Source organism: Sarcophilus harrisii, chromosome 1 (genome assembly GCF_902635505.1).
Source record: "Sarcophilus harrisii chromosome 1, mSarHar1.11, whole genome shotgun sequence".
Taxonomy (NCBI): Eukaryota; Metazoa; Chordata; class Mammalia; order Dasyuromorphia; family Dasyuridae; genus Sarcophilus; species Sarcophilus harrisii.
In genome coordinates, this window is record NC_045426.1 from 242,561,995 (window position 1) to 242,588,513 (window position 26,519).

General features: G+C 34.6%; 1 protein-coding gene and 1 pseudogene across 2 annotated transcripts in view; both read left to right on the top strand.

The window, feature by feature from the left end:
* The window catches only part of SNCAIP (synuclein alpha interacting protein), a 190,640-nt gene that overhangs the window by 25,582 nt on the left and 138,539 nt on the right, over window positions 1-26,519 (top strand). The window lies entirely within an intron of this gene.
* LOC100920363 lies at window positions 14,395-15,749 on the top strand (annotated as a pseudogene).

The following is a 26,519-nucleotide window of genomic DNA, read 5'->3' on the forward strand; positions in this document are numbered from 1 at the left end:
CAGGCACTGTGTTAAGTATTTCAAAAGCTGTTATTAATGCCCAGGTAAAAGAAAAAGCTTAAAAGGGATCAGATGAGATAGAGAATAATGGACAAAAATGTGCTTCTTGGAAAGGTAAAGAACCAGTGGAATGGAGGGCACAGAGATCCTTCCCAAACTGTTACTTGCTGATGGACTATGTGGTAGCTGGAGCATCTCATTCCATGAAAACCTGGTCTACCCACTTTACACTTATTATTTCATTTCAGTCTTACAATAATACTGGGAGACAGAAATTACAGATATTAATAAGAAGCCAGTTTTACATAGAGGAAACTGAGGTTCAGAGATATTGAAGAACTTAACCATGGTCACATGACTACTGAGGTTTTTAATTTTACAAAGGAAAATTTTGAACTCAGGTCTATGTTTAAGTCTAATACTTTTTAGGTAGTAGCTGTGCAGGAAGACTAGTAATTTCTTCATCCAAAGTCATTGTTTTCTTAATTCACTCTCAAAAAATTACAGTGATAAGGGAAATAAAGGGATGGTAAGGATATGGAAGTTAGTGAAATTAAGGTAAGAAAAATACAAAAGTATAAAAAACTCTGAGTATTTTTCTGGCCTGTTTCATTCATGTTAGAAGAAAAATAAAGCTGGAAATTCGGTTTAAAGCTGTCTACAGTTGCCAAATTTTGTGTTGGAAGATTTGCTAAATTTGTTTAGGATTACTGAAGTCCTAGGTTAATTTTCCTGCAAAATATTAAGATTGCTTTCCAGGAAGATATAAAGCTGATTAGACTTGGCCACCTAAACCACATTATTCTATGAATCTGGGTTATTCAGCCAGTCAGGATAAGTTAGACAAAAGTGGCGTTGACTCTTTGGGCCTGGATTGAGTGACTTCAGTAGAGTTGAGGTAAGATTAAATTACTAATAGATTTTATTAAACTAGTGTAGATTAAACCATGTGTGACGAGTCACCTGCACTGAGAATTTAGGCAACAGTTTAATATAGATTGGGAAAAAACTTAACTAACACAAATTTATTTCCAATCTACAGAATTAGATTTTTGTTTTCTTCTTGGGGTTCCTACTCCTCAAAACCAAGATATAGTATGATCTACAATAAAATGCAATATGATTAATTCTTATAATACTCATCTAAAGTGGAATGTGATTTTAATTTTGAGAAATTTGTAAAAAAATTTACATTTGAGAAGTGTCTCCTATTTTATGAAACATTTAAAAAGAACAGTTGTCAAGAAGCTATTTTGTTTTTAATGGAATGTGATTTGCTTTTTTTAAAAAATTAGGTTTTCAGGAATGGTTAACTCATCAGTTCAATCATCATTTCTAAAAATCTTAACAGTTGATCTACAGCCTAAATTTAACTAGTCTTTAGCTGATCTTTTGTATTGATGACTAATGGACATATAATAGTTGAGTTCAAGTCCAGCCTGTGAAATTTATTAACTGTGTGATCTTCTGTTTCCTCAACTGTTTGAAAAAAAACAAAAAAGAAGAAGGAGAAGTATTTTCTTCGCAGGATTGTCGTGAGGATCAAATGAGATGATATTTGTTTCATAGTGTACATATAGTACATAGAACTTAAAAGTGGTTCTCTTTTCCCTATCCATACCTATATTTATATAAATATTTTGATATTATCATTAAACTTGATTTTGGCACAATTTCCTTGGTTGAAAAATTCCAGTAAATGTTTTAGTCTTATGGGAAATTGGGAGTACCAAAAATGACACCTGTTTTTATTTTCATCTGCCAACATTATGTGATTCAAAAACAGCTTTCCTACAGCTGTTTCATTTGATGATGGATGTTATGTAAAATGGCTTTGTGCATCATGGACATATTGTGATACTTAATTTTTTGAATAGTTCTTTGAATTAACTGGTGTAACCCTTCCACATTTTCTTATCTTGTTCAATTCTCTTTTTTGTCTGTCCATAAACACTCTATAGGAAATCTACCCAAAGTAGCAGAAATCTTCTTCTTACTGATTTTATATTTCAGGGCTATACTTTTTGTATTGTCTCTTCACTGCAATGAATAGAGTGGGCTTAGTGTTGGTATCAGGAAGAACTAAATCCAAATCTAGCCTCATACACATATTTTCTGTGACTGAGAAAATCACTTAAAACTTTGTTTGCTTCACTTTCCTCATCAGCAAAATGAGGAGTTATTGTGAGAATCAAATGAGATAATAATCATAAAGCAGCACAATGCCTGGAATATGGTAAACACAACATACATGTTATTCTCTCATTTTTCCGTAGACCAAGGCTCTACATATATTTGATCCCTTTTATGCACATACATCTATTTCTTATCTTGATGCCATTTCTAATACACAAATTGCTTTTCATATTGTTGGGCCACCTAATTATGCTCATGATGTGGTTTTCCATTTCCATTTGAATTATTTGTAATTTTAGATCTAATGGATAAGATATTGGATTAGACTCAGGAAGAACTGGGTTTCAAACTGTGCCTCAGATTATCTACTAGTTGTGCAATCCTGGGCAAGTCACCTAAACTCTTTGCATCTAAATTTTCTCATGTATAAAATGAGGAAATTAGAATCACTGACCTCTAAAGTGTTTCGAGGTTTAAAATCCATGATTCTGTGATCTGTGACATGTCATGATATGCACTCATAATCACAGAAGATTTTCTAAACCTCTTTTTTCTCTAAAGCCTCTAGTGCTTCCTCTCTCTACTTGCTTTTTATTTCAAAAAGAAAATTGAGACCATTCCTCTCCTCTTTTTCTTGTCACCTCAAAATCTCAACATTATTTCCTATTTTCTCATTATTTTTCTAGTTTCTGATAATGAGGACTTTCTTCTTGCCAACAGCAAAAATTAATAGATCTACATGTGTCCTTGATCCCCTATCTTCCAGTAAATTGTTCTTTCCCTCAGTCTCTAACTCTTACTCTTTAATCTTCATTCTCTTGCTATCTATTGATTTTGCTTACTGCTTTCAAATCTGCCTAGGGCTTCAATAATTCTTAAGAAAAAAAATCATAGATTTCATTGAGATATTAGCCTAAATCTCCCTTTCCTTTCTCAGGCAAACTCCTAAAACATGCTCTGTAAACATTTATTTTACATTATTACTCTTATTCATTTCTCTACACTGCTTTCTATCTTCCTATGTAATTGTAAATTGTAATTGTTCTTTCCAAAGTTACCCAGTGAACTTTAGTTGCCAAATCTGACTTATTTTTTTCCTTAGCCTTTTTTGCTGTATTTGACTGCCCTCCCCACCCAATACTCCCTTTCTGAATTTCCTGACACTATTTTTTTCTTATTCTACTCCCACCAATCTTAGCCTTCCTTGGGTTTTTTCCCTTGATGGCTTATCTATATTATTTTCTTTTATTGTTAGTTTGTTTTTGAGGTAATTGGGGTTAAGTGTCATACATAGTGTCATACAGCTAGGAAGTGTTAAGTGTGTCTGAAGCAGTTTTGAACTCAGGTCTTCCTGAATTCAAGATTGGTGTTCAATTCATCGCACCATCTAGCTTCTGCTCTATATTATTTTTCTTGTCCTGAGTTCTTTCCTTTCTCTTGATAGACTATCTTGAACTCCTCATCAACTCCTATAGTTTTAGCTGTCATCTCTATGTAGATTGTCAGCTGATCTACATAGTCAATCCCAGTCTCTCCAGAGATTCAGTCTTGTGATGCTAATGTCCCCAAATCATCTCAAATGTAATATATCCAATATAGAATTCAGCTTCTTTTCCCAGAAACTGACTCTTCTTCCAAACTTTCCTATTTCTGTCAAAGAGGGGTCATAACTTCATTGTTATCCTGGACTCCTCACTCTTTTTTACTGCATATATCCATTCCATTGTTACATTTTCCCATTTATACTTTTATGACATTTCTTACATTCAACCCCTTCTCCACATTCACCTTAGTTTAGGCCTTCTTCACATCTCACTTAGACAGACTATTGCACCAGTCTTATAATTGTTTTTTTTTTTTTGCCTCAAATCTCTTTCATGCTGCAGCTTATCTTCATATGATGTGATTTCAAAGTGATTTTATTTATTTATTTGACCTTCACTTTCCTAGGCAATAAACTTCAAGGACTTTCCATTGTCTTTAGGATAAAATATAAACTCCTCTGTTTGGAATTTAAAACCCTTGACAATCTGACCCTAAAATTTTTTCATTTCAATTCTTTGTTACTGCCCCCACTCTCAACAACTCCATTCCAACTTCATTCTGCAACCCACCCAAACTGTTTTCTTCTCTGTTTCTACATGCAACACTCAACATTTCTCATCTCTTGCCTTTCTACTGGATATTTCCCTTGTCTAGAATACACTATTAATCAGTAAGGAGTATTAAGCACCTACTATGTGCCGTTTTTTACCTGAGGCAGTTGGGGGTAAGTGACTTGTCCAGGGTCACACAGCTAGGAAATGTTAAGTATCTGAAGTCAGATTTTAACTCAGGTCCTCCTGACTTCTGGGCTGGTACTCTTATCTACTGCGCCACCTACCTACCCCAGGTACTGAGTGGGTGCAAAGGATAAAAACACAGAAAATGAAAAAAGCACTCCCTTCAAGGAACTTACTCCTCACTTCTGCCCTTTCTCTTCTAGATGCATGCTGCTCAAGTACTTCATATACATGAATGCTTTCCTGATTCCTTCCAAATTCAGATGCTCTGTCCCCTAAATATCTTGAATTTCTTTCAATTTTTATTGTATTTGTTCTCTTTTTAGTCTTTGTATATTTGTATAAGTATTTGCCATCTCTTCTGATAGAATATAAATGCCTTGTTTCATTCATTGTATTTATATGCCTTGCACATAATACAATTACTGGCATGGCAGGAGCTTAAATGTATGCTTGTTGATAGACTATCTCTGTAGAGTCACTGATCATCTCCTATAGTATGGTGTAGAAAAAGGATATTACAACTATGAGCAGTTTTGAATCATTAAAAGAAGTCCTTCACAATTGTCCAAATGTAATACACCTAGATTTCTTCCTTACACACATACACACACATTCATATATGTATACATAAGTATACATATGGTATGTACACATATAGGTGTACATGTTCACACATCTTGCACATATTTTATTAATTTAAGGTAAATGCTACAATTTATGAAAGAGTTGTATTCTCAACATTTGTTTGAGAATCAATTGTTTGGAATTCTGAATACATTTCCTCATAGAAATAACATTATAAACACATAAATTTAGCTTCCAAGGGCAGCCCACAATAGCTTGTGGACCTCACAATGCAGCTGGACTTTGTAGTACTAACAGGACTAAACTGGTCTGGGTCTGGAAGAAAGAAGCCATGCAAGGGATGAAGAAGAAGAGAAAGAATATTCCTTCTCATAATAGGCTTAGGCAAAATTTAGAAATATATAAATTTTTCTCTTTAGCATTCCCAGATCATTTCTGGTATACTCTCCCCATCTGGTGCTTTCATTCTCCTTAGACTTTTCAGCCTGTGAACACTATAATGTGGTGCTCTACCTACAATTACCTTAACCCCAAAGTCTACAAAGTTCCCAATTACCAGCCTTCCAAAATTACCAATCTCTTCTCCTTAGTCAAAATTCTCAAATTCTCACTGTTGTTCTCTCTCTCTCTCTCTCTCTCTCTCTCTCTCTCTCTCTCTCTCTCTCTCTCTCTCTCTCTCTCTCTCTCTCTCTCTCTCTCTCTCTCTCTCTCTCTCCGTTCTGCCCTTTCTGTCTTTTTCTTTCTTCTCCTTATTTTTTGGGGGGAGGGGAGAGAAAGAGAGAAGAAAGAGAAAATGGTTGGGGATTCTGCCCCTTAAATTAGTCTTTTAAGGTTGTTTTTCATAGTTTTTTTTTTTACTTTCCTCTTCTGAACTTTAAAGATCTTTGAAAAACCACTGTTTTCAAAAGACCTTCCAAAGTGGTAGCAGAAAGAGCTATAGTGGTGATGGCAGGAGAGAGATTGGTGGGTAGAGTGGATAGAATAGTGATCATTTGTTGTATACATGGACCATTTGTAAACTGGCAACAGTATACAGTGTGCTATTAAAGTCACATGTCATTGTACCATTTTGATATCTATGAATTTAATTATTTTACATAAGGTATTCCCATTCATGTCCCATTTTATGTACATTTCCCACTTTCCTAGAGATAATAAGTTGTTAGGGCCAGATCTTTTTTTTTCATCCATGTATCTAATAAGGGCACTTAATATATATTCATTGAATTGAACATGATAGATATAATTTGTTAAATTATACATTGATTGGATATCATATAGAAATCTAGCCTTTAAATGCTATCATGTTTATTATAATTTTGTTTGTGATTAAATGATTCAAACATCAATTAAAACAAACCTTTGAATGGTCTTTGGATGTCATAAAAAATGTGTTCAGATGTTTTTATATAATTTAGAATTTCATTTAATAACTCAACTTCAAAGACCATTCTGGGAAACAGAATGGCAGGAACCAGATTCAAATGTAATTAGGAAATATTTAACAAAATATGTAAATATGTAAAATATGTAAAAATACAGTAGAATATAGATAATGCTTATATGTACTATTCTAAGTTAGTTTATGGATTTCAGTGATCTTTAAATATGGTAGTAGGCCTGTTTAGATTTGAGTTTGATACTGAAGAGGGACCACCGCAACTCTGAAAATCCTTGAAGGAGAAAATCTCCTTCAACTCTGCCTTATTGAGAGACTTTGCCCCAGGGACAAGCAGTTTTCTTGTTATCTGGGTAGGGTTGGCTCAGTCCTGAAACTCATTGAATTCAATTCAAATTCTAGCTAGAAGCTGAAACCCAGCTTGGACTCAACTTGGGACTCCACCCACAAGCCCCTTTCAGCTTGTAGCCAAAGCCCCCTATTATAAAAGAGCCAAACTAAAATCCTCTCTTTGCAGAGGTTCCAAACATGCCAGCCCTATGCTTGGCATGCCAAGGGTCTCTGCCCACTGGAATATTGTTTCCAATGCCATCCTTTCTTTATCCTCACCTATTTCCTTAACTAGACTTCAACCTTACATCCAATCCTATAATAAACCCTGTATCAATCTAGGTTTACAGGTCTGTAAATTTCTTTACAAAGAACCTCTCCACAGCCAAAAGGGAGTCCCCAAAACTCCCTATCCTTGTGTCGAATCCCAAGGGGTTACAGGGGAGCCAAACCTCTCCATTTGGTTCCCTGAACCCCGAACCCTGCCACTAGACCTTATTATTTAACTCCCTGACCACCAGAAACCCTAATTTCATTTTGGTTCCCTAAATCTAAACCTCATCAATACCACTACCCAAAATGATTTTGTAGGCCCAAATACTACTTTAATATCTATGAAAAAGGGCAAGGAAGAGGAAGCTAGCTCTAAATGTATGAAACTATCATAATAATTTTTTTTTAATTTTGCTGAAGTCGGGTTCTTCCTAGGTTAGAATTCCTAGCTTACTTGGTAATTTTTTTTCTTTTGAGGGTCATAAAGCTAAGAATTGTGATTAATTGCTGACAGGTGAAATCAGACTCCCAAAGAATACACCACTAAATGTTAAAATGCTTCCTTTGCATTCAAAAGAACTGACTTTCTTAGATTTATTTTGACAGCCCATTAAAAGCACTTGACAAGGTTCTCTTATTTCTTTGCTTACATTGTTAGGGTATTGCTTATGTTAGGTAATATAATAGTATAGCAAAAAGGGTGTCTTGATAGTAGTTTGCCTTCCAAATAAAAAAGTGCACCATATTTCAATCTTTGGTATTCTTTGAAACAATAGAATAAATGGCAGTTAATAGTGATATTAAGTAGCTCAGCACTTTATGTTTCCCTTTCATAGTTGAAACAAACATGATTATCCATGTTAGTGTTTGGTTCGGTCTCAAATCTTAATTTAATGGAGGATTTTTAGAATAGCTGAATGGCATGAATCATGAATAGATTTGTATGATGGAGAGAGAGAGAGAGAGAGAGAGAGAGAGAGAGAGAGAGAGAGTGTGTGTATATGTGGCACAGCTCTACCTATATATTAATTTGGAATGTTAAAAAAGCATATTTCCATATTACAGTACATAATCTAAGTATTGCTATTTAATCTGTGTAAAGAAAGGAATATATATATATATATATATATATATATATATATATATATATATATATAACAGACGTCTGTCTATTATATAGTTTCTGGATTCTGAACCTCACCATGAATTGTGTGTTTCTGTTCATTCATGTCAACAGCTATGAGGCAGTGGAAAAAATAGGATAAATCAGTTGAAAAATAGTTATTTATAACTTGTTAGCATTTATTTAATAACAAATCAGAAGTTGGAAAGGGACAGACATTAAGATTACCACTCAATATGGCACTTTAAAAATCACCTGAAAATTCAAGTTTGTTATTCTTTTTGGATCACTTCCAGCAATAAAATAGTCAAAAAAATACAAAAATGGCATCTTATTTTTCTCTATATATAGTAATGCAAGCCATACTGACAATGTCAATTTTCAAAAGTGTAGGAATGCAAGGGAATCAAATTGCAGTTGAGGATAGTTTTACCTCTCCTTTTTGACTATGAACATTGTATCCTGTTTGTAAAGCCACAAACTAAGTGCTGAAGTCATATTTACCTAGAGACTTCCTGTGTAGCAAGGAATTACTCTTTATCCAAGAGTTTGGGTTTTCCCTGGAGAATTTGATGTGAGGTCTCAGTATTCAAAGTATGTTAAGACAAGCCTTCTGTAAATGAATGAAGGAGTGCATTCTCAGTAAAATTTTGTCAATTGCCAAATATATGAATTTGCTGGCATAGTTCATATCTATCCTACTTTGTAGGGCAGTAAAATACTGCTAGTGCCTTGCTGTTAAGAATTTTTAATTTTTATGTGTTAAAACAATTATAATATAAAAACAAGCTTTGGTAGGTAATATTTAAGAAAATATTTTCTTGAGAGAAAATACAATGACCTGCCAGGTTTCAAATATAAACAGTGTGATTCCTTAAAACACACACACACACACACACACACACACACACACACACAACTTGGACGTTTTTGCATTTGTCCTATTTTGTTTGATTATTGATAGGTCTAAAATTTGCTGCCAAATTGCCTCTTAGCCATTCATATCTTAGTGTATACTAAAGTTATTTCCTGTCTTGATTCAGGCCCAATCAGTCTTTATCTGATCATTTGTCTATATACTTGATATGTTTTTATAACATTTTTAATAAAAATGTAAGTAATTTTAATGGAGCGCTCATTGGTAGATTGCTCAGGGCCTCTTTCTGTTTCTTAGGTTTTCATATCTGATATTCATTGGCTTCCAATATAGGTTGGGAATGAAAAATGAGTACTGGACATCTGAACATGTTTCCTTCCTTTTTCAAATATATATTAAAGAGTAGAAGAAAAAAAATACTGGGAGAGTAAAAAATTGCTGACTGCAGTTAAACATGATGTTAATTAAATCAATTTTATCAGGATATTTGAAATTGTTAAATTTAACTCTCATTGCCTTAGAATTTGAAGTATAATATTTTATTCTCCTTTTGGTAATCCACATAGTCTTTCAATCATTGTTTTTTTGGTTTGTTTGCAAAAGTTATAAACAGATTTTGGGAGGTATCCTTTCCTACGTTTTGGTATTCCCAGGTTTTTTGATTTATCATGTTGTTCTGGGAGACTTGTTATTCTTAAGTTATCTTTGCACATAATGTCTTCAAGGTCAATTACCTTGACTTTTATAGAATTTTGTATTATTTTAATGTTGTTGCATTTTGTTTTTCTTCCTCTAAATTTTTCCTACACTTCAGTACTTTTTGTGTTTCAAATCTGTTAAGCTCTCTTTCATTTCTTTAGACAGGTGTTTCCATCAATTCATTTTTTTCCTAAGCTATTAATTGTGTTTTTAAAATTCTGCATGGAAGACTCCAAGTTTTGACCTATATTCATTACTAATTTATTATTTTATTGATTTAATTTCTCTTTTGAACCATTCTGCAATTTGTTGTCCTAAGTTCTCTTGGGAGTATATAGGATCTTTCTTTCATCAGTCATTGTTAAACTTCATTTATAATTTGTTAGGAGAGTTTGCATTCCCTTTAAAATATTGCTTTGTTTTTTTTTTTTAGTTTAGAAATTCCCTGTTGATTCATCTGATTTAGAGTGAGCTTTCATTTAACTTTTTCTCTTGATAATTTTTCAGCCTTTAAAAAAATTTCCCTTCATTCATTCTGCTGGTGAATGAACTCCCTCTTTTCTAGTGAAACTGAGGTTCAGGAATGAATCACTGCTTTAGCCTTTTCACATATGGAGATAATAGGGCTCACTAGCCTAGGTCTCTTTGTCCCTTTAGGGGGACAAACGGGATTGACTCCAGCTGCTTTTCAGTATTTTCTTCAGCAGCCCATGTAGTTATGTTTTCCTCTCTTTTTCTTTCCTTCTCATGACCGGGAAGATACACTTTTTATAGGGTGGGGGGAATGTATATGATATTAGTGCAGAATCACCACAGCTTTGGGTGCCTTAGTGTGTTATGGCTAGAACTTGAAACAAGGTGCTCAGTCAGTGGAATTGATAGAGACAATGGTTATTTAGCATGATGCTTAACAGTTCTCTAATTCACTACATGTACTTAGTACTTACTCTAGTTCTACAAGATTCACACCTTTGATAAGAGACTATATAAGCTTGAACAAACTCAGCCAGAAAGAGAATGAGGGAAGACCAGATAAGTGGTGGCAGGACTTTGAAGGAGACAATAAAGGATTTGGACCTTAATCCCTGACTGCACTTGTGGTAATTACTGAACTGAAAGGAAGGTTGCCTCCAGAGTCCCCAAGAAAACTCCAACAAGAGAATGTTACATTTTAGAGAGAATATTACATTAGTGTAGGGCAGGTTTGGGTCAGGATGAAATATATTTTCAGCCTACCTATTCTTCCTTCATATGGCTGGGTAGATTCAAAGTCTACGTCTGCTTTGTGGGATCAGGAGGGGACAGGTGTTTGTACAGAGTTATTGCTGCAGCAGGACTCCCTACTCTAGGGTCAGGCACTATACAAGCATGTGAGTAGACATGTGTGTCTTCCCATGATGCATGGAGGCTCATGGGGAGGGATACTGAATAAGAGCTCTATGTAGTGCATAAGGATTGTTCTTTATTGTGAAATCATACAATAGTTTGCCTTGTTGGAGATCCTATCTTCTTCTGTGGATTGATCTGTAATTATATCTGGAACATAGGTCTTATTTTTTAGAAGGAGGAGATGAAGATTGAAGGATTTTAGTGGTTTAAAGGAACTGACTAATCTGTTACCCTCAATTATACTAATTTCAAACAACACATAGTTTTTAAATGGCATAATAATCTGTTAGAAAGGGGGAAAAGAAAATTTAAAAGCAAGCAAAAAATGAGAAGTCAACATACTAACTTTTTTTTCCAAAGCAGCATGTCATGGGCTATATTCTGTTTTAAATTGTTCTTATAAACTTCTGAGAGTAAGCATCTGATTTGTGAAGTGTCCTCAAAATTGCAAATGGTGAAGAGCATTATCTTTCCCTAATATATCTATTAGTTCACTTGTTTGGGGAAGAGTCTATGGTACTTTATAGTCAGCCATTTTGGATAGATGGAGGGGAATAAAAAACCATTTAATAGGTTAAACATTTGAATGGGAAAAGGTGCTGGATAGTACTTTAAAATATTCATAAAATATTTGTTTTTCCAAAAACTTTTTTCAACAACATGAGTTTTGTGAACCATTATCTTTTTGTGTTTACCTTTTTGTCAACTACTTAGTAAGAGGATAGTAGCCACTAGTAATCACTCAAGAAGAAATGAAATTGAATGATGGATTAATTGAAAGGCAATAAAGTGCACTGTGAGCATGAGTAGATTCCAATACTTTAAAAACAAGGAATTATAAGGGAGAAATAGTGTAAAGAATGTCATCAAATAAATGTTTGGCTGAAAAATAAAATGGGTTGGTTATTTAGAGTAAAGAATAGTTTATAGTCTACATAGTACATTAGAATACTCCATTAAATCAGTGCTTAATAAATACTTGTTCAATAATTGATTAATCTTTGAGATATCAAGGAATCTCAAAAAAGACACCCAGTACCTTGAATGGACCCTCTACTCTGCTCTCATCCGGAGCTACAGACTTATGGGAGGAAATGGACAACTGTTCTATAGGACAGGGTCTCATGGGTGAATTACAATATATATCCTTGGAGAAAATAACCTTACTCTTATAGGAAGACTAAATGGAGGAGATAAGGGGGAAGGGAATGAAGAATGATGTAGAAAAAACTTCTAGGTATTTATTTTTACTCCTAGAAAGCACTGGGCCTTATTAACAGTGGTTTCTGAGATAAATGGCAGGTGAAAATTAACACATGATTTCATGTTAACTTGGGGGAGAGGGGAACAGCTATTGTATTTTTAAAGTAGCTATGAAAATAGCCTTAGAAAATAACATTGAGTCATGTTCAATTTTTGGTGATCTTATGAACTATAATGTCCAAATTATAATGTTTTTTGGTAAAGGAACTGAAGTTTTTTTTGTTTTTTTGTTTTTTCCCCAATTTTGTCTCCAGTGGATTAAGGCAAACAGAAGTTAAATGACTTGCTTAGGATCACATAGTTAATTAGTGTCTGAGGCCAGATTTGACCTCAAATTTTCCTGACTCCAGACCATGCATTCTATTCACTTAGCCATCTAGATGTCCCCTAGAAAATTTACCATTCCTCAAGAATTATTTTACCAACCTGACCTTCACTAAGGACAAGCATCATTTCTTTATCTTTAGTCTACATTTTTGAGAATAACAACTGATGTTCTTAAAGTTTGTAAAACACTACTGTTTCACTGATTTTTACAATAAATAGATAAGTAGACTATTAGATGGTATTATTCCTATTTCATAGCAAAAGAAAAAGAGACTTAAAGAGGTAACTTATATGATCATGGATTTAATGATAGCTAATATTTCAATATTATATTTCATCCTCACTATAACTCTGGAGGTTATGTGCTATTATTATTCCCATTTCACAGGAAACTGAGTTATACAGCATTTAAGTAACTTGCTCAGAATCAAAATGATAGTAGGTGTTCCAGGATGAATTTGAACTCAGATCTTTCTGACTCTAAATACAGAACTCTTGTGTCGTCTAGTTGCCTAGAACTGAAAGCAATCTCAGAGGTCATTTCATTTAACTCCCTTTTTTGAGATTAGAAAATTGAGATCTTGTGATTTTGAAGAGGTTGCCTAAGGTCACATAGGGAGTAAGTGGCAAAACTTGAATTTAAACCTAGATGATCCAATTTTTATAGTATTCTTTTTTTTCCCCAAACACTGTACCACCTTGCATTTCTTGCCCCCATTCTCACTGATTATAGGTATCATAGGTGAGGTTGGAACTCAAAAATTCAGTCATATCTAACTCTTTCAGATATTGAAATGGTCTTCGATTTAATTTATAGATAATGAAACTGAGACAAAGAGAGTTAATTTAATTGCCCAGGATCATACAACTAGTGACTGGGACTAGACTTGAACTCTGGGTAATGAATCTTTCTGATTTCAGACCTGGCACTCTATCCACTGGATCACTTACTCCTTCTTTCCCTACCAATTCTGTGGGTACAAACTACTAAAATTATTGTTCACAAAACCCCATTGGTGTATTATCCTGAAAAGTGAGCCAAAGCATCCTATTGACTCTATTCAGACATTTACTGAAATGATCCTTTTCCAAAACATACACATAATAGCAAGGGAAAGAAAGAATACACAGATAATACTCCCTAAAGAAATCATATATTTAGGAAGTATGTGTGTGGCTAAAGGCAACTCATGATCTAGTGCTACAGGGTCTTTTCCATAGTCTTCTCTTCTTGCTTCCTCCCAGCCTTTATGAATACAGACTGACTGCTGGGCAGTTACTCATCTGGCCTTCTCTGCTTCTCCACTGCTTCTGCACTCATTGGTTGTGCTGGTTCCTTATACCCCAGGGCTCCATTGCTGCAGCACAGTTGGACCTGGTGTTCCTAATCAGGAAAGTTTCCCTCAGTCTTCCAGTACTCAGATTCCCCCCCCCATTCTGCATGCAGTCCTGGAAGTGAAAGTTCCTATAGTTCCTGCAGAGGCTCCAGCCAGACCCAGTTCACCCCAGGGTTCCCCACTTGGTGTTCCTGTGGAGCTAGCCAGGAAGTGTTTGCACTTCACATGAATTAATCCACAGCTTGGGGTCTTAATTCAGATCTTTTTGGGTTGTTCCAAGAGGACTCCTATTCTGCCCAAATCTTCTTGATTTTTCACCAATCTATGTTTGCCCTGAGATACAAATTTGTTTTATTTGTGGGGGAAATTGGAAGAACTTGAAATTTACTGACCTACTCCACCATGTTCCCAGAATCCTCCCTCTGAACCTCTCTGTTTTTGTTAAGAGTACCACTATCTCACCTGTGGGGTCGGGCAGTTTGAACAAGACCTAGACAGAACTGGGATGCTGGTGAGGGTGGAGTCCGAAGTCTAAGATGGCAATTAATGTGTATTCAACTTCAGTAACTAGCAATAATTTGAGTCAACATGACATTCTGGCCTGGATCAATGAATCTCTGCAGTTGACTTTGACAAAAATTGAACACTTATGTTCAGGTGCTGCTTATTGTCATTTTATGGATATGCTTTTCCCTGGTTCCATTGCTTTAAAAAAAAGTGAAGTTTCAAAGCAAAACTGGAATATGAACACATTCAGAACTTCAAGATCCTACAAGCAAGTTTTAAGAGAAGGGTGTTAACAACATAATTCCTGTGGACAAATTAGTGAAAGGAAAATTTCAGGACAATTTTGAATTTGTTCAATGGTTCAAGAAATTTTTTGATGCAAACTATGATGGAAAAGAGTATGACCCTGTAGCAGCTCAACAAAGCTAAGAAACAGCATTCCCTTCCCTCATGACTCCAGTTTTGAATAAGCCAAAAAAAAAACTTCTTGATACCAGTGGTGCCCATTTCCACAGCACTTTCCAAGACAACCCTTGGCATGGTCAGAAAGAATCCAGATATGGGAAAAGGAGATCATGAGTCAGTAGAATTATTCCAGCAGAACAATGTAGTGAAGCTCACTGTTGAAGACTTAGAGAAAGAAAGAGATTATTTCTACTTTGAGAAGCTAAGCAATATTGAATTGATCTGTCAGGAAAATGAAGGGGAAAATGATCCAGTGTTGCAGAGGATTATGGAGATTCTCTATGCCACAGATGAAGAAGGTCCACAAGAGGATCAAGAAGGAGTATTAATAACTCATGTACTGTACCAGTAGAACAGCAACATCTAAATTTTTAACCTCAAATCATGTGCTTAACTGTAAAATACTCCCTTTTATTATTTTAGAAGACTCGTTCCTTTCTTTTCATAAGCTAAAAGTATTCTTCTTAAAGTGCACTTTGCAGAAGTTTCATTCCTTTTCCAATGGGTTTTGAGTTAAAAGCTTTTATCATGTGGCAGAGCAATAGTAAGATTCACTTAGGGAACAAAGAGGTAGACCTTCAGAATTCACTATTTGTTTGCTGGTAAACACATTGAAGACTGAAAAAGTTGTTTTTATGTAACATTGGAAATTGGAAACTCAAAATAGAGAAATGTTAGGAAAACTCACAGAATGGATTAACTAATGTAAAATCTCAGCATAGAACTAAATAAATGTCTTAAGAGTATTTAAAAATGTTTCCATGTGTCAAATTATAAAATGTAATGTGACAGGAGATTCTGTGTGCTTCATATTGTGATTAGAAAGAAACTAACCTTCCATATATATATGTTCCTTATATATAATCTGAAGCATTGTGGTACTCTTCATAGTACTTATAAGCATAAAAATTGATCAAAATGCAAAATAAAGAAATTTATTCTAGAAGAGTAGCACTATCTTAATCATTCAGGTTTGCAACCTTGGAATCATATTTAATTCCTTATTCCACCTTCTCAACCCCACCTTCCCATATTCAGTCTTGTCTCAATTTTTTCCTACTTTACCTCCATCAAATCTCTTACATCTGTTATCTTCTCTCCTTTAGACTATCATCACTCTAGTTCAGGTTCTCCTTCCCTCTCATTTGAAATGGTACAATTGTCATCTAATTAATTTTCCTATCTTAAGTCTCTCACCTCCATAATACAGAGGATCTTAAATTTTTTTTTGGCATCAGGGACTCTTTAGACAATCTAATGAAACTCTTAGACCCCTTTTCAGAATCATGCTTCAAATGCACACAACTATACACACACACACACACACACACACACACACACACAGGAAACCATTTAAATTGAAACACAGTTGTCAAAATATTATCAAAACAAGGTTATGGACGTCAATTTAAGTACCTCTGCTTCAACCATCTTCCTTACAAAAATCACATTGATATTCTTAAAGTAAAAACTCTGACCATGTTATTCCACAGCTCAAAAGACTTTGGTGGCTTCCTAGAATAAAGCACAAACTCTTCTGACATTTAAATCCCTTCATAATCTTTCCAGGCTGATTATACATTACTTTCATTCACATGCTCCATGATCTAACCAAACTGGCCTACTTTTTGTTTGCAGTTCAGTGACATTGCTTCTCCCATATCCATGCCTGGAATACTTTCCCTAACCTCCACCCCTTTGGAAACCTTAATTCATTTCAAGACATTTTAGCTAAAATTTTCCCTTTTCCCTTTAGTGTTTAGTATTTCCCACTTTTCTGTTACTTTATATTATTTTGCATCATATTTCTTATTCTGTATACATGTTTCTCTGAAGTAAATAAGCTACTTGGGGTTGTAATGTGTTTGTTTTTGATGTGTATTTCCAGTACTTAGGATAGTGTCTGGGATATAGTAGGGACTTACTAAATGTTTGTTAAATTGAATTAATTATCATTTGAAATAATTATTCCTATCAACACTTCAATGACCATTGAGAAATCAAAGGTTTGATTTCCTGTAAAAACCTATTGATATCTGATAATGTTTTATGACATTGATCTTTCCTTCACAGTCAATCATTGGAAAAGTCTGCATATAGTGAAGATAACTTAAGCATAGTAAGAGTGGCCAGCATTCATGTGAATAAGACTTTGTCTTGAATCTCCCCCCATATTTCATCTCACTTATGTCAGTAGCATAGAATTAAAGTCCAAGAAAGATAGAGGCCCCCAAAGTATATTGGGAATAATTTCATTCATAAGTATATTTTAATGAAATGTACTTTTTGATCTCAAGAAATATACAGCAGCAGTCTAAGTTTCGAGAAGGTCTCATATGAAATGTATTGGAGGATTAGCATATTTGTACATACTCTTGTTGGAATCTTTACAAACTGTTAAGCCATTATAATTAATAGAGACAATAATTATCTAATTTAGCATGGTTCAATATGATTGACTTGATCTTAGAAGGAGATATTTTGGGCCAGAACTTGAAACAAGGTACTAAGTACAACTGATAGAAATGATGCTTGTGTTCACACCTTTAGAGAGCTCACAGAAGCAAGAAACTCATTGGAGTTCACACGGTTTAGTATGAGATATCCGAATTTACACCTCCCTTAAGCCCTGACTCCAGAAGGAGGAGTTAACCTTTGGGAGATCATATATATAGAGGAAGCATTTAGAGCTTCAGAAGAGTTCCTTGGGAACATTCCCAGGGGTCGGAGAGGAGCACTCTGGGAGAAAGCCCACAAGCCCTCTGTCAGAGGCAAGAGAGATTCATTACAACTTTCACCTTGGTGCTGGCTGGAGGCTGAAGAAAGCAGAGGCACGAGCAAAGGACAAAGCTGCAAGAGCTCTTAGAACCAAGCAGAGAGACAGGGCTCTGAGCTAACCGGGCTATATTGAAGGACACAATAAAAGATCTGAACAGCTGGCTGTGATTTTGGATGATTATTTACTTGTAATCTTTGAAACTAAGGCTGCCTCCAGAAAACCTCCCCGAGGAACCTCTCTCCCAGAGAGAACCATCTTATTATTATATTATATTTAAAGAAGAAAAAACACCAACATATTCTAAGCCAGATTATCTATTTTCCTGCAACATAAACATAGCAGGGGATAGAACAGTGGACCTAGAGTCAGGAAGATGAGTTCAAATCCAGATTCAGACATATATTAGCTGTGGGCAAGTCATTTAATCTCTTTCTTCCTCAGTTTCTTCAACTGTAAAATGGGGATCACAATAACATTTACCTCAGGGTTGTTGTGAAGCTCAAAATGACATATTTGTAAAGCACATAGAAAGTGCTGAATATTTTTGTTTTTTTTTCTTTTTTCCTTTTCTTCTGTAAATTTAAAAATCACATAATTGATATTGCCATTGTAAAAGTAGATATTTAATTTAGGAAGGTTTTTATTTTCTTTCTCTTCTTCACATACAGCTGAAAAAGAACAGATACAAGAGATCAGGAAGCTTTGGAGAAAAGAGAATTGAAATAGTATAGTAAAAGCAATGAAAAATAGTTTATAGAGCAGTGATAAGTGAAAACCTTGGTCAAGGTTTCTATCCCTGCTTCCAGCTCACAAATCTGTGTCCAAAAAAGGTTATATATAGCTTTGGCATTCCTGAGGCCCCAAAGGAACAAAAAAGATGTTAATAAGCTTTCTTTGGGCCTGATTCATATTCCCTTAATGTTTAATTAATCAATAGCATTTATTAGATGTTCACTATGGCCTGGTAATATTCTATTTACAGAATAACAGAATACATTAATGTTTTTAGCCTTGAGAGTTCATGGTATCCATATGGTCTAGAAGGTGATTATTTTTCTTCAATCTAGTATCCTCTTTTTGATGTAGGAAACTCATGTGACTATGGCTTTTTATTCTTTTTTATGTCCCTCCCATATTCCACTTGATATACTGAGTTAAAGTTCATTTTTAAAGTGTGATATTTATCTGTTACTTTTTCACTTATTGAAAGTTCATGAGGCACACATTCATCTTAGGTTTCTGCTGTATATCAGAGGCATATTGGTAGTGGTGATAGTCTGTGAGCCTGAGTTGATTTCTAGTACAGAGGCAGCCTCCAAGACTGGAAAGCATGAATTCAAGTGTGATTGGTTGTTTGATCCTAGGCAAGTCACCTAACTTTGTCGAAGCCGGCCCCCCGGAAAGCTCTTTTAGAAAAGCTCTTTAGAAATTCTTTAGAAAAAGAGCCTGAATTTGGAATTAAAAACTGTGTTGTGAATTCTCCTTCCCTCACTTACTCACAGGATGACCTTTCCTTTTTAAAAAATTGTAAATATACAGCTAGATGGGAAATTTAGTCCAACCATCTGAAGCCCAGACAAGTAAAGTGCTTTGGCTAGGTTTGTAGTTATTGAGTGGCAAAGGTAAAAGTCACACCCAGATCTTTTGGTTTAAACTTCAGCATGATTTTCCCTGATTACAAGATAAAGTAAAATGGAATGTTCTTTTATTTCTGTTAAAATGTGTGATTATACTGCTCCAGAATAAGTGCCAAGGTGGATGACATTTTAAAATAGCTACAGCCAATATATTCATGAGTAGAAATTATATACTAAACAAAATTTTTTCTGATGACACTGTTGTTTATATAAAATCCAAACACTGAAATGTTGAAACTAAATTATGTGCTCAGCCTTCAAATTAAATCTAACCAATCCCCATTTGTGCTTACTCATCAGTTGTGGAGAGTTAAATATTTGCTTGTGAAACTGAACTGCTGCCTGCCAAATGTGTTTCTTGTAGTTTCTTCTCCATCTCTCTTTTCCTCCTCCCCCTCTTATATTCCCTCTTCACTTCTCCTTCCTTCTCTGCCAGGGAACTTTAGTATTCTTAGACTTTCATGCTGGTAAAGGAGACTGCTAAAAGTAGTTAAACTTAATTGATACTACTGAAAAATCTGAATTCCTCATTTAAAAAAATAAAAGGCATATCAATAGCTGACAATTATTGAACATTAAGATTTTTCAGTGCAATTTATATGTACAATATTTTATTTGATTCTCATGAGAGCTAAATGTTATAGGCATCATCATTATTCCCATTTTATGTATGAGCAAACTGAGGTTCATAAAGGTTATTTGACTTTTCCAAAATCATACAACTAATTCAAGTTAGCAATGCAATGCAAACCAAGATCCTTCTTGATGTCAAACTCAAATATTCTTTCCACTTTACCATATTGTCCCTCAGTTTTAAGTCTAAATGGTGAAATTGCTAACGTATAACAAAAAAGATCCTGCTTTGCTATTTCTTTATTTATCTTATACTGACCAAGAGTATTCTCCGAGGTTTTTTTCTGGGACTCTTCTTTTTTTCCTGAATATACTATTTTGATCTATGATATCATCAGCCACCATGGGAATCCATAGCTATCAACTCAATATACATGAATACCAGGTCTGTGTAATCAGCCTTAATCTCTTTTCTCTGGAGTCCCCTACTCTGAATTCTCTTAGAAATCCAACATATCCCAAACTGAACACTTTACTTTTTCCTATTCCTAATCCTTTCCTCTTCCCAAAATTTATTTATTGTTGAGAGTACCCTCATCCTCTTAGACTTCCAACTTTGGTGCCATTTTTGATTTCATATTCTAATCCATACCATATGTCAAATGTTTCTACTTTCACATCTTAAATTATATATATATATATATATGTGTGTGTGTGTGTGTGTGTGTGTATACCACCACTATCATAGTACAGTCCCTTATCATATCTTGCCTAAACCTATGAAGTAGACTTTTTATTGGTCTTCTTGATTCAAATCTTTCCTGTCTATTCTCTATTCAGCTTTACCTCTGTCTATTCTCTATTCAGCTATCTAGATGATTTTCCAACAGTTCAGATCTTACCCTTTTCAATACACTTCAGTGGCTTCCCATTACCTAAAGGATCAAATATAAAGTCCTTTGTTTGGCATTTAAAACCTTTCCCACACTGATCTCTTCCTGCTTTTTAAGTCTTCTTACCTTTTCCTCCTCTCCATTCATGCTGTGAATAAACTTACTTGCTGTTCCTCACACACAACACTCCTTGTCTTTACATTGAATTTCCCTTATACCTGCAATGCTCTCCTTCCCTAACTCCATTTTCTTAACTTGCTTCTCTGATTTTCAAGATTCATCTCAAATCCCACTTTCTGCAGGAAACCTTTTCCAAATCCATCCCTTTCTGCCTTCTCTTTGAAATTAACGTCTGTTTACTCACTATTTTTTAAAAAAACACATGTACTTGTTTTTGCATTGCCTTCCATATTAGAATGTGAGCTCTCTGGCAGCAGACATTATGTTTTTGTAGTTCTTTGCATCTCCTCCTTGCTTAGTACAGTGCTTGGCACATATTAAGACTAGATAATAAATGCTTATTGGTTAACTAACTGAATAATGAAATGAAAAGAAGCAGGGTGTAGTGGAAACCATGTTAGAGTTGAGAAGGACTAGTTTTCAATTCTGCCTCTAACCCTAACAATATGTCTCTGTTCATGTCCCTTAACTTCTTTCAATAATAGTTTTCTTATCTGTAAAATATTTACCTCACAGAGTTGTTGTAAGGAACAAATGAGATAATCCGAGTGGAGTACTTTGTATACTTTTAGATGTATAAAGTCAGCTATGATGATGATGGTGGTGGTGGTGATGAATAATCATAATTTTATTTCTTGCCAAAGTTCAGTTAGGTAAGAATTGGTGAGCCTCCAGTAACAAATAGATAAGAATCATTGTTTAGATATTTGCTGTAAGATAATTCAGGAATTCATTCCAAATTACTTTGAATAATCTGAAACAGCATGTTTCAAATGCAAAGAGAATTTTTATTCAAATACAATAATATTCAAAGAGTGATAGCTTGAGTTAAAGTTTTTCTTGTTTATTACTCCTTAAGGAAAATTTGAGAAAACACTCCTCCATCTTCCTCTTTACCTCTCATCCTTCCCCTTGTAAATAGGTAAATCAACTAATTTTTAGTGTCAAACAATAGCTCAAGAATGGTTTTTTAATTCAGCCAGGTCAAATTCAAGTTTCAAATTCAAATTTGCTAACTCAGATTTAATATTAGAACAAAAAGAAATGCTTCTAGGATATCAGACAACCAACAAAAAGAAATTTGCTTAGTTGTAGCAAGGAAAGGTTTTAAAGAAGAGACATTGTTGCAGTTGGGCATTGCTTTTCTGCCTGTATTGTCCATGATAATATCATCATCAGAAGTCTGAGGAACATGGTGATACTCCTACTCTGTTTTTTTGTTCTAGACCATGAGAAAGCTACATCAGTAACATAAACCAGGGTTATTTCAGGATTTCGGGGTTCAAAGATTATTTTAATACATTTGTAGGGAAAACTGTTTAATCTGCATGAGGTAAGGTCTTAGGATTTTGCATCTATCATAGTACATTCTTTGGGGGCAAAATCTTAAGGACAGAATACCTTGAAAGACAAAAGAAAAGACCCCTTTAGGTCAGCACATGTGCTTTACTTGCCATGTTCACAGGGAACCCTCAGCTTCCCTAGAAGGTATTGGAGATATGTGTGTGTGTGTGTGTGTGTGTGTGTGTGTGTACATATATATGGAAGGGAGAGAGGAAAAGGAGGGGGGAGGAAGGGAGAGGGAGACAGACAAGTAGAGAGAAAGAGAGAGACAGATAGACAGAAACAAAGAAAGAGACAGAGGTAAAGAGAGAGGAAAGAAGAAAGGTGAAGAGAGGGAAGGAGGAAGGAAATGAGGGATGGAGAAAGACAGAAGGACAGATAGAGAGAGGCAAAGACAGAGACAGAGACAGACATACAGAGAAAATGAGAGACAAAGAGAGACAGAGAAAGAGAGACAGATAGAACGACAGAGACAAAGAAAGACAGAGGCAGAAGTAGAGAGACAGGGAAGGAGAAAGAGGATGAGAAGGAAGGAAAGGGAAGGAGAAAATAAGAGATCTAGAAAAGGAGAGGGAAAGAGAATTCACATAGTTCTAGAAAAAATGAATTCATTTCTCCCTTAAAATTTTAAAGTGATGCATCCACCACCAGCCCATTCCTCCCTTCATGCGAAATCCCCTTGAACAGTATTTGCCACATTGTTCCATGTCTGCAATTCAGATAAGGTGTCTAGGCTCTTTTCATGTGCTCCAGTGACTTGCAACAAAAAGTCCCATTTGACATAGTTACGAATGGCCTGTCAAATACCATATAAAATCCCAGACAGTTTCCTCAAGAGAATATCTAGATAACTCTCCTGTTCCAGTCTTTGAGAGAGCTGAAGCTTAGCACAGTTGTTGGGCTGAAGATGTCCCCAAATTACTCCCCAAATATTTCAAAGATGTCTACCTCTCATTCTCCTGAGGCAAAGGGGAATACCTCATGGTCAATACCACCAGGAGTCCACAGGCCACGAGAGGCCACCAATGGCTTACCTGTCTCTGCACTCATCATTTTTTTACTTCACTGAGACCATTCTGTTTTAATATTGCTCCATTTACATCAGTTTTAAAGAAGAGGGAACAAAAGAGGGAAATAAGGGGATAAAAAGAGGGAAATGAATGCCCAGGTGATTTATAGGAAGGAAAACATCATTTCTTTTCTAATCAGTCAAATGATGTTACTGAATTCAGATCTACCTTTAATTGGTAACAATACAACTGAAGTGGATCATTTATATAAGGGAGGGAAGAATATCAGGCCCAGAATTCCTATGACTAATTATTTCAAAATCTCAGAAGACTTAAAAATATATATATATATAATAATTATAATAACCAATTAATCATTTAAAATGAAACAAAAACTATAGTTCCTGCTACTTTTCTTGCATTAGATTTCCTTCTTAATATCCTAAATTTAACCAGCTGAAATTTTTTCAAGTGTACTATTCTTTTCAAGCTTTTGAAGGATTTGCCTTTTATAGGAAATCTGCATTTCATCATAAAGATGGAACACAACATCCTTGGTTTAGTTTTATATGCCACAAATTTGGTCTTTTTTTATTACTGTATGTTTAGTAAGTAGAAAAGACATATTCTAGCAACTTTTTTCAGACATGAATATATGTATATATGTATTTATATATGTAGGGGAACAAGAAAAATGGTTCCTTCATAAAGCAGTGTTTCGAATGCCATATTTAAGTATTTTAATTAATCTGTTCTTTCATCTGAAGGGGCATTGTCTCCATCCATGAATATTTCATTCTCCACCAACCTTACATCTTCCTATCCTATATAATTCTAAAATGAGTTTTTTCCCCCTAAATCCTCTGGATTAGACCCCTCCATGACTTTAAGGATCTTTTGGTTATTTTAGCATGTCAAGTACTGTATGCCATATGATTAATATTGTTTTTGTCACAACATTCAAGATAACGATAAAGACTAGTTTTTTAAAATAAATGTTTGATATAATCTTTGAAAGAACATCTGATAAAATAAGCTAGATGTTCTATTGATTACGTTCCCAGAACAAATCATATTTCCAAGGGAAATTGGTTAGAAAGTTCAGCCAATGGAGCATCCAACAAGAAAATAGAGTTGAATAAACCAATGGTTAAAAAAAATACTCTTATAAACAAGTTGAACATGTAGTATATCATTTACAAATTTTGAATCTGGTTATAGAGATAATGGAAATCTCAGATGAAGTTATTTTAGTGTTTGGACTTTTAAAATTAGTGTGCTTCACTTTTAAACAAGCCTTACAAATAAAGGTAACATAATGGATAGAGTAGAGAGCTCGAATTCAGGAAGAAAGATGGATATTCAAATCTTCTACCTCTGATACTAGTTTTACATGCACAGGTCACAACTTTTAAGTGCTTCAAGCAACTCCCTAAGACTTAACCTAAATTGTAGACAGATTGGGAGTTGCTGTTGGTAGAAGGAATAAGTTCATCACTTTCCTCTTGAAATTAGTCACCCTTTTCCTTAGTCACCCTCCCCACCTACTCTTCACCCCAATTGCTTTAGTATGTCACTGTCTAAAACCACATAATGGAAAGTGTCTGACCCATTTGTGATCCTTGAATTCTTATATTTGGTTCTTTTGCCAAAGAAAAGTCTAGAAATAGTGTTTATCATGCTCACAGAGTATAAAGCAGTGGAAATCATAATTTAGAGACATGTTTATTATAAAAATGCAATTGTTGCAGCTGGGTGACTTACCGTTGGAGCTATTTCATGAAATATTAAACATAAGAATAGATCTACTTAAATAACATTTTTAATCTCTTTTTAAGATTTTTGTTTTCAATTATTTCACTTGTGTTTGATTCCATGAACATGGGCTAAGTACATTTCATGTGTAAGGATCTGTGTCAATATCTATCAAAAATGAAAAGATAACATACCCTATCTTAAAGGAACTTCCCTTTAAAGAGGATAGAGAAGAGATTTTATACACACACACATACACACACCCCTATATAAGGCTGATCTTCCATTCTATCATCCTGAGATTTAGATATATACAGGGACATGTTTTGATATTTTCTTTTGCAATAAAATTGCAACTTCTTTTGCATCTATTAATGTTTTAATTTGAGCTTTCACTCCAGATCATTATCAATGAACTAGAATAAGCTTCTTTCCCAATAGAAATTACTTTTAATTCTCTATATCAGGAATTCTTAATTTTGGGTCACAAAATTTTACACATATATCTTCTAATATCCTACTACTATCATTTATCATTTATCTCCTTTCTCCTCTTCCTCTTCTTCCTCCTCTTCCTTCTCCTCCTCCTTTCCCCCTTCCTTCTTTTTCTTTTCCTCTTCCTCCTCTCGTTCCTTCACCTTTCTCCTCTTTTTCCTGCTTTTTTTCAGAAAGCCTGATAGTTCAGCATGATTTTCATGTGTGCCTTAATTCTTTATCTGATAATTTATGGTTTTGAATTTTTCTAATGCTTATCATAATTCGCCAATATGATAATCATCAAGGAATGATTTATATGGTGAGGAAATCTCTAGATTTGGAGTCAGAGGGCTTGGGTTTGGAAATCCACTTTTCTACTTACTGTTTATCTTGGACAAGTCCCTTAAAGTTCTCTAGGTCTCAGTTTCCTCATATATTAAATGATGAATTGAACTAGATTCTCTCTAAGGTTCATTTCAACTCTAAATCAATGATTTTAGAATCTGTTTGCATTTCTTTTAACTTATCTAGCAATAGTCACACAAAACTAAAGAATCAATTCTGCAAACACAATAGTCATATAAAAAGCTACCAGTTTATTGATATTTCAGATAATTGAACTGGAACATGGTAGGAAGGTAGGCTATTGGTAAATGCATATAATGAATAGTATTTATCAGTAGATTGCATGGCATTTTAAAATAATGACATTAGCCTACATTTTAGAATTATCAGTTAGGTTTTGAGGCAAGTTTTCTAGGAATTACTTCCAGATGTGTGTGAATTAAGCAGCAGAGTGAGACCTTGGCATTTTAACATACCTGGAAATAAGGATATTTCAGAAGAAACTAAAAAAAATAATATTTGCTTTTCTTA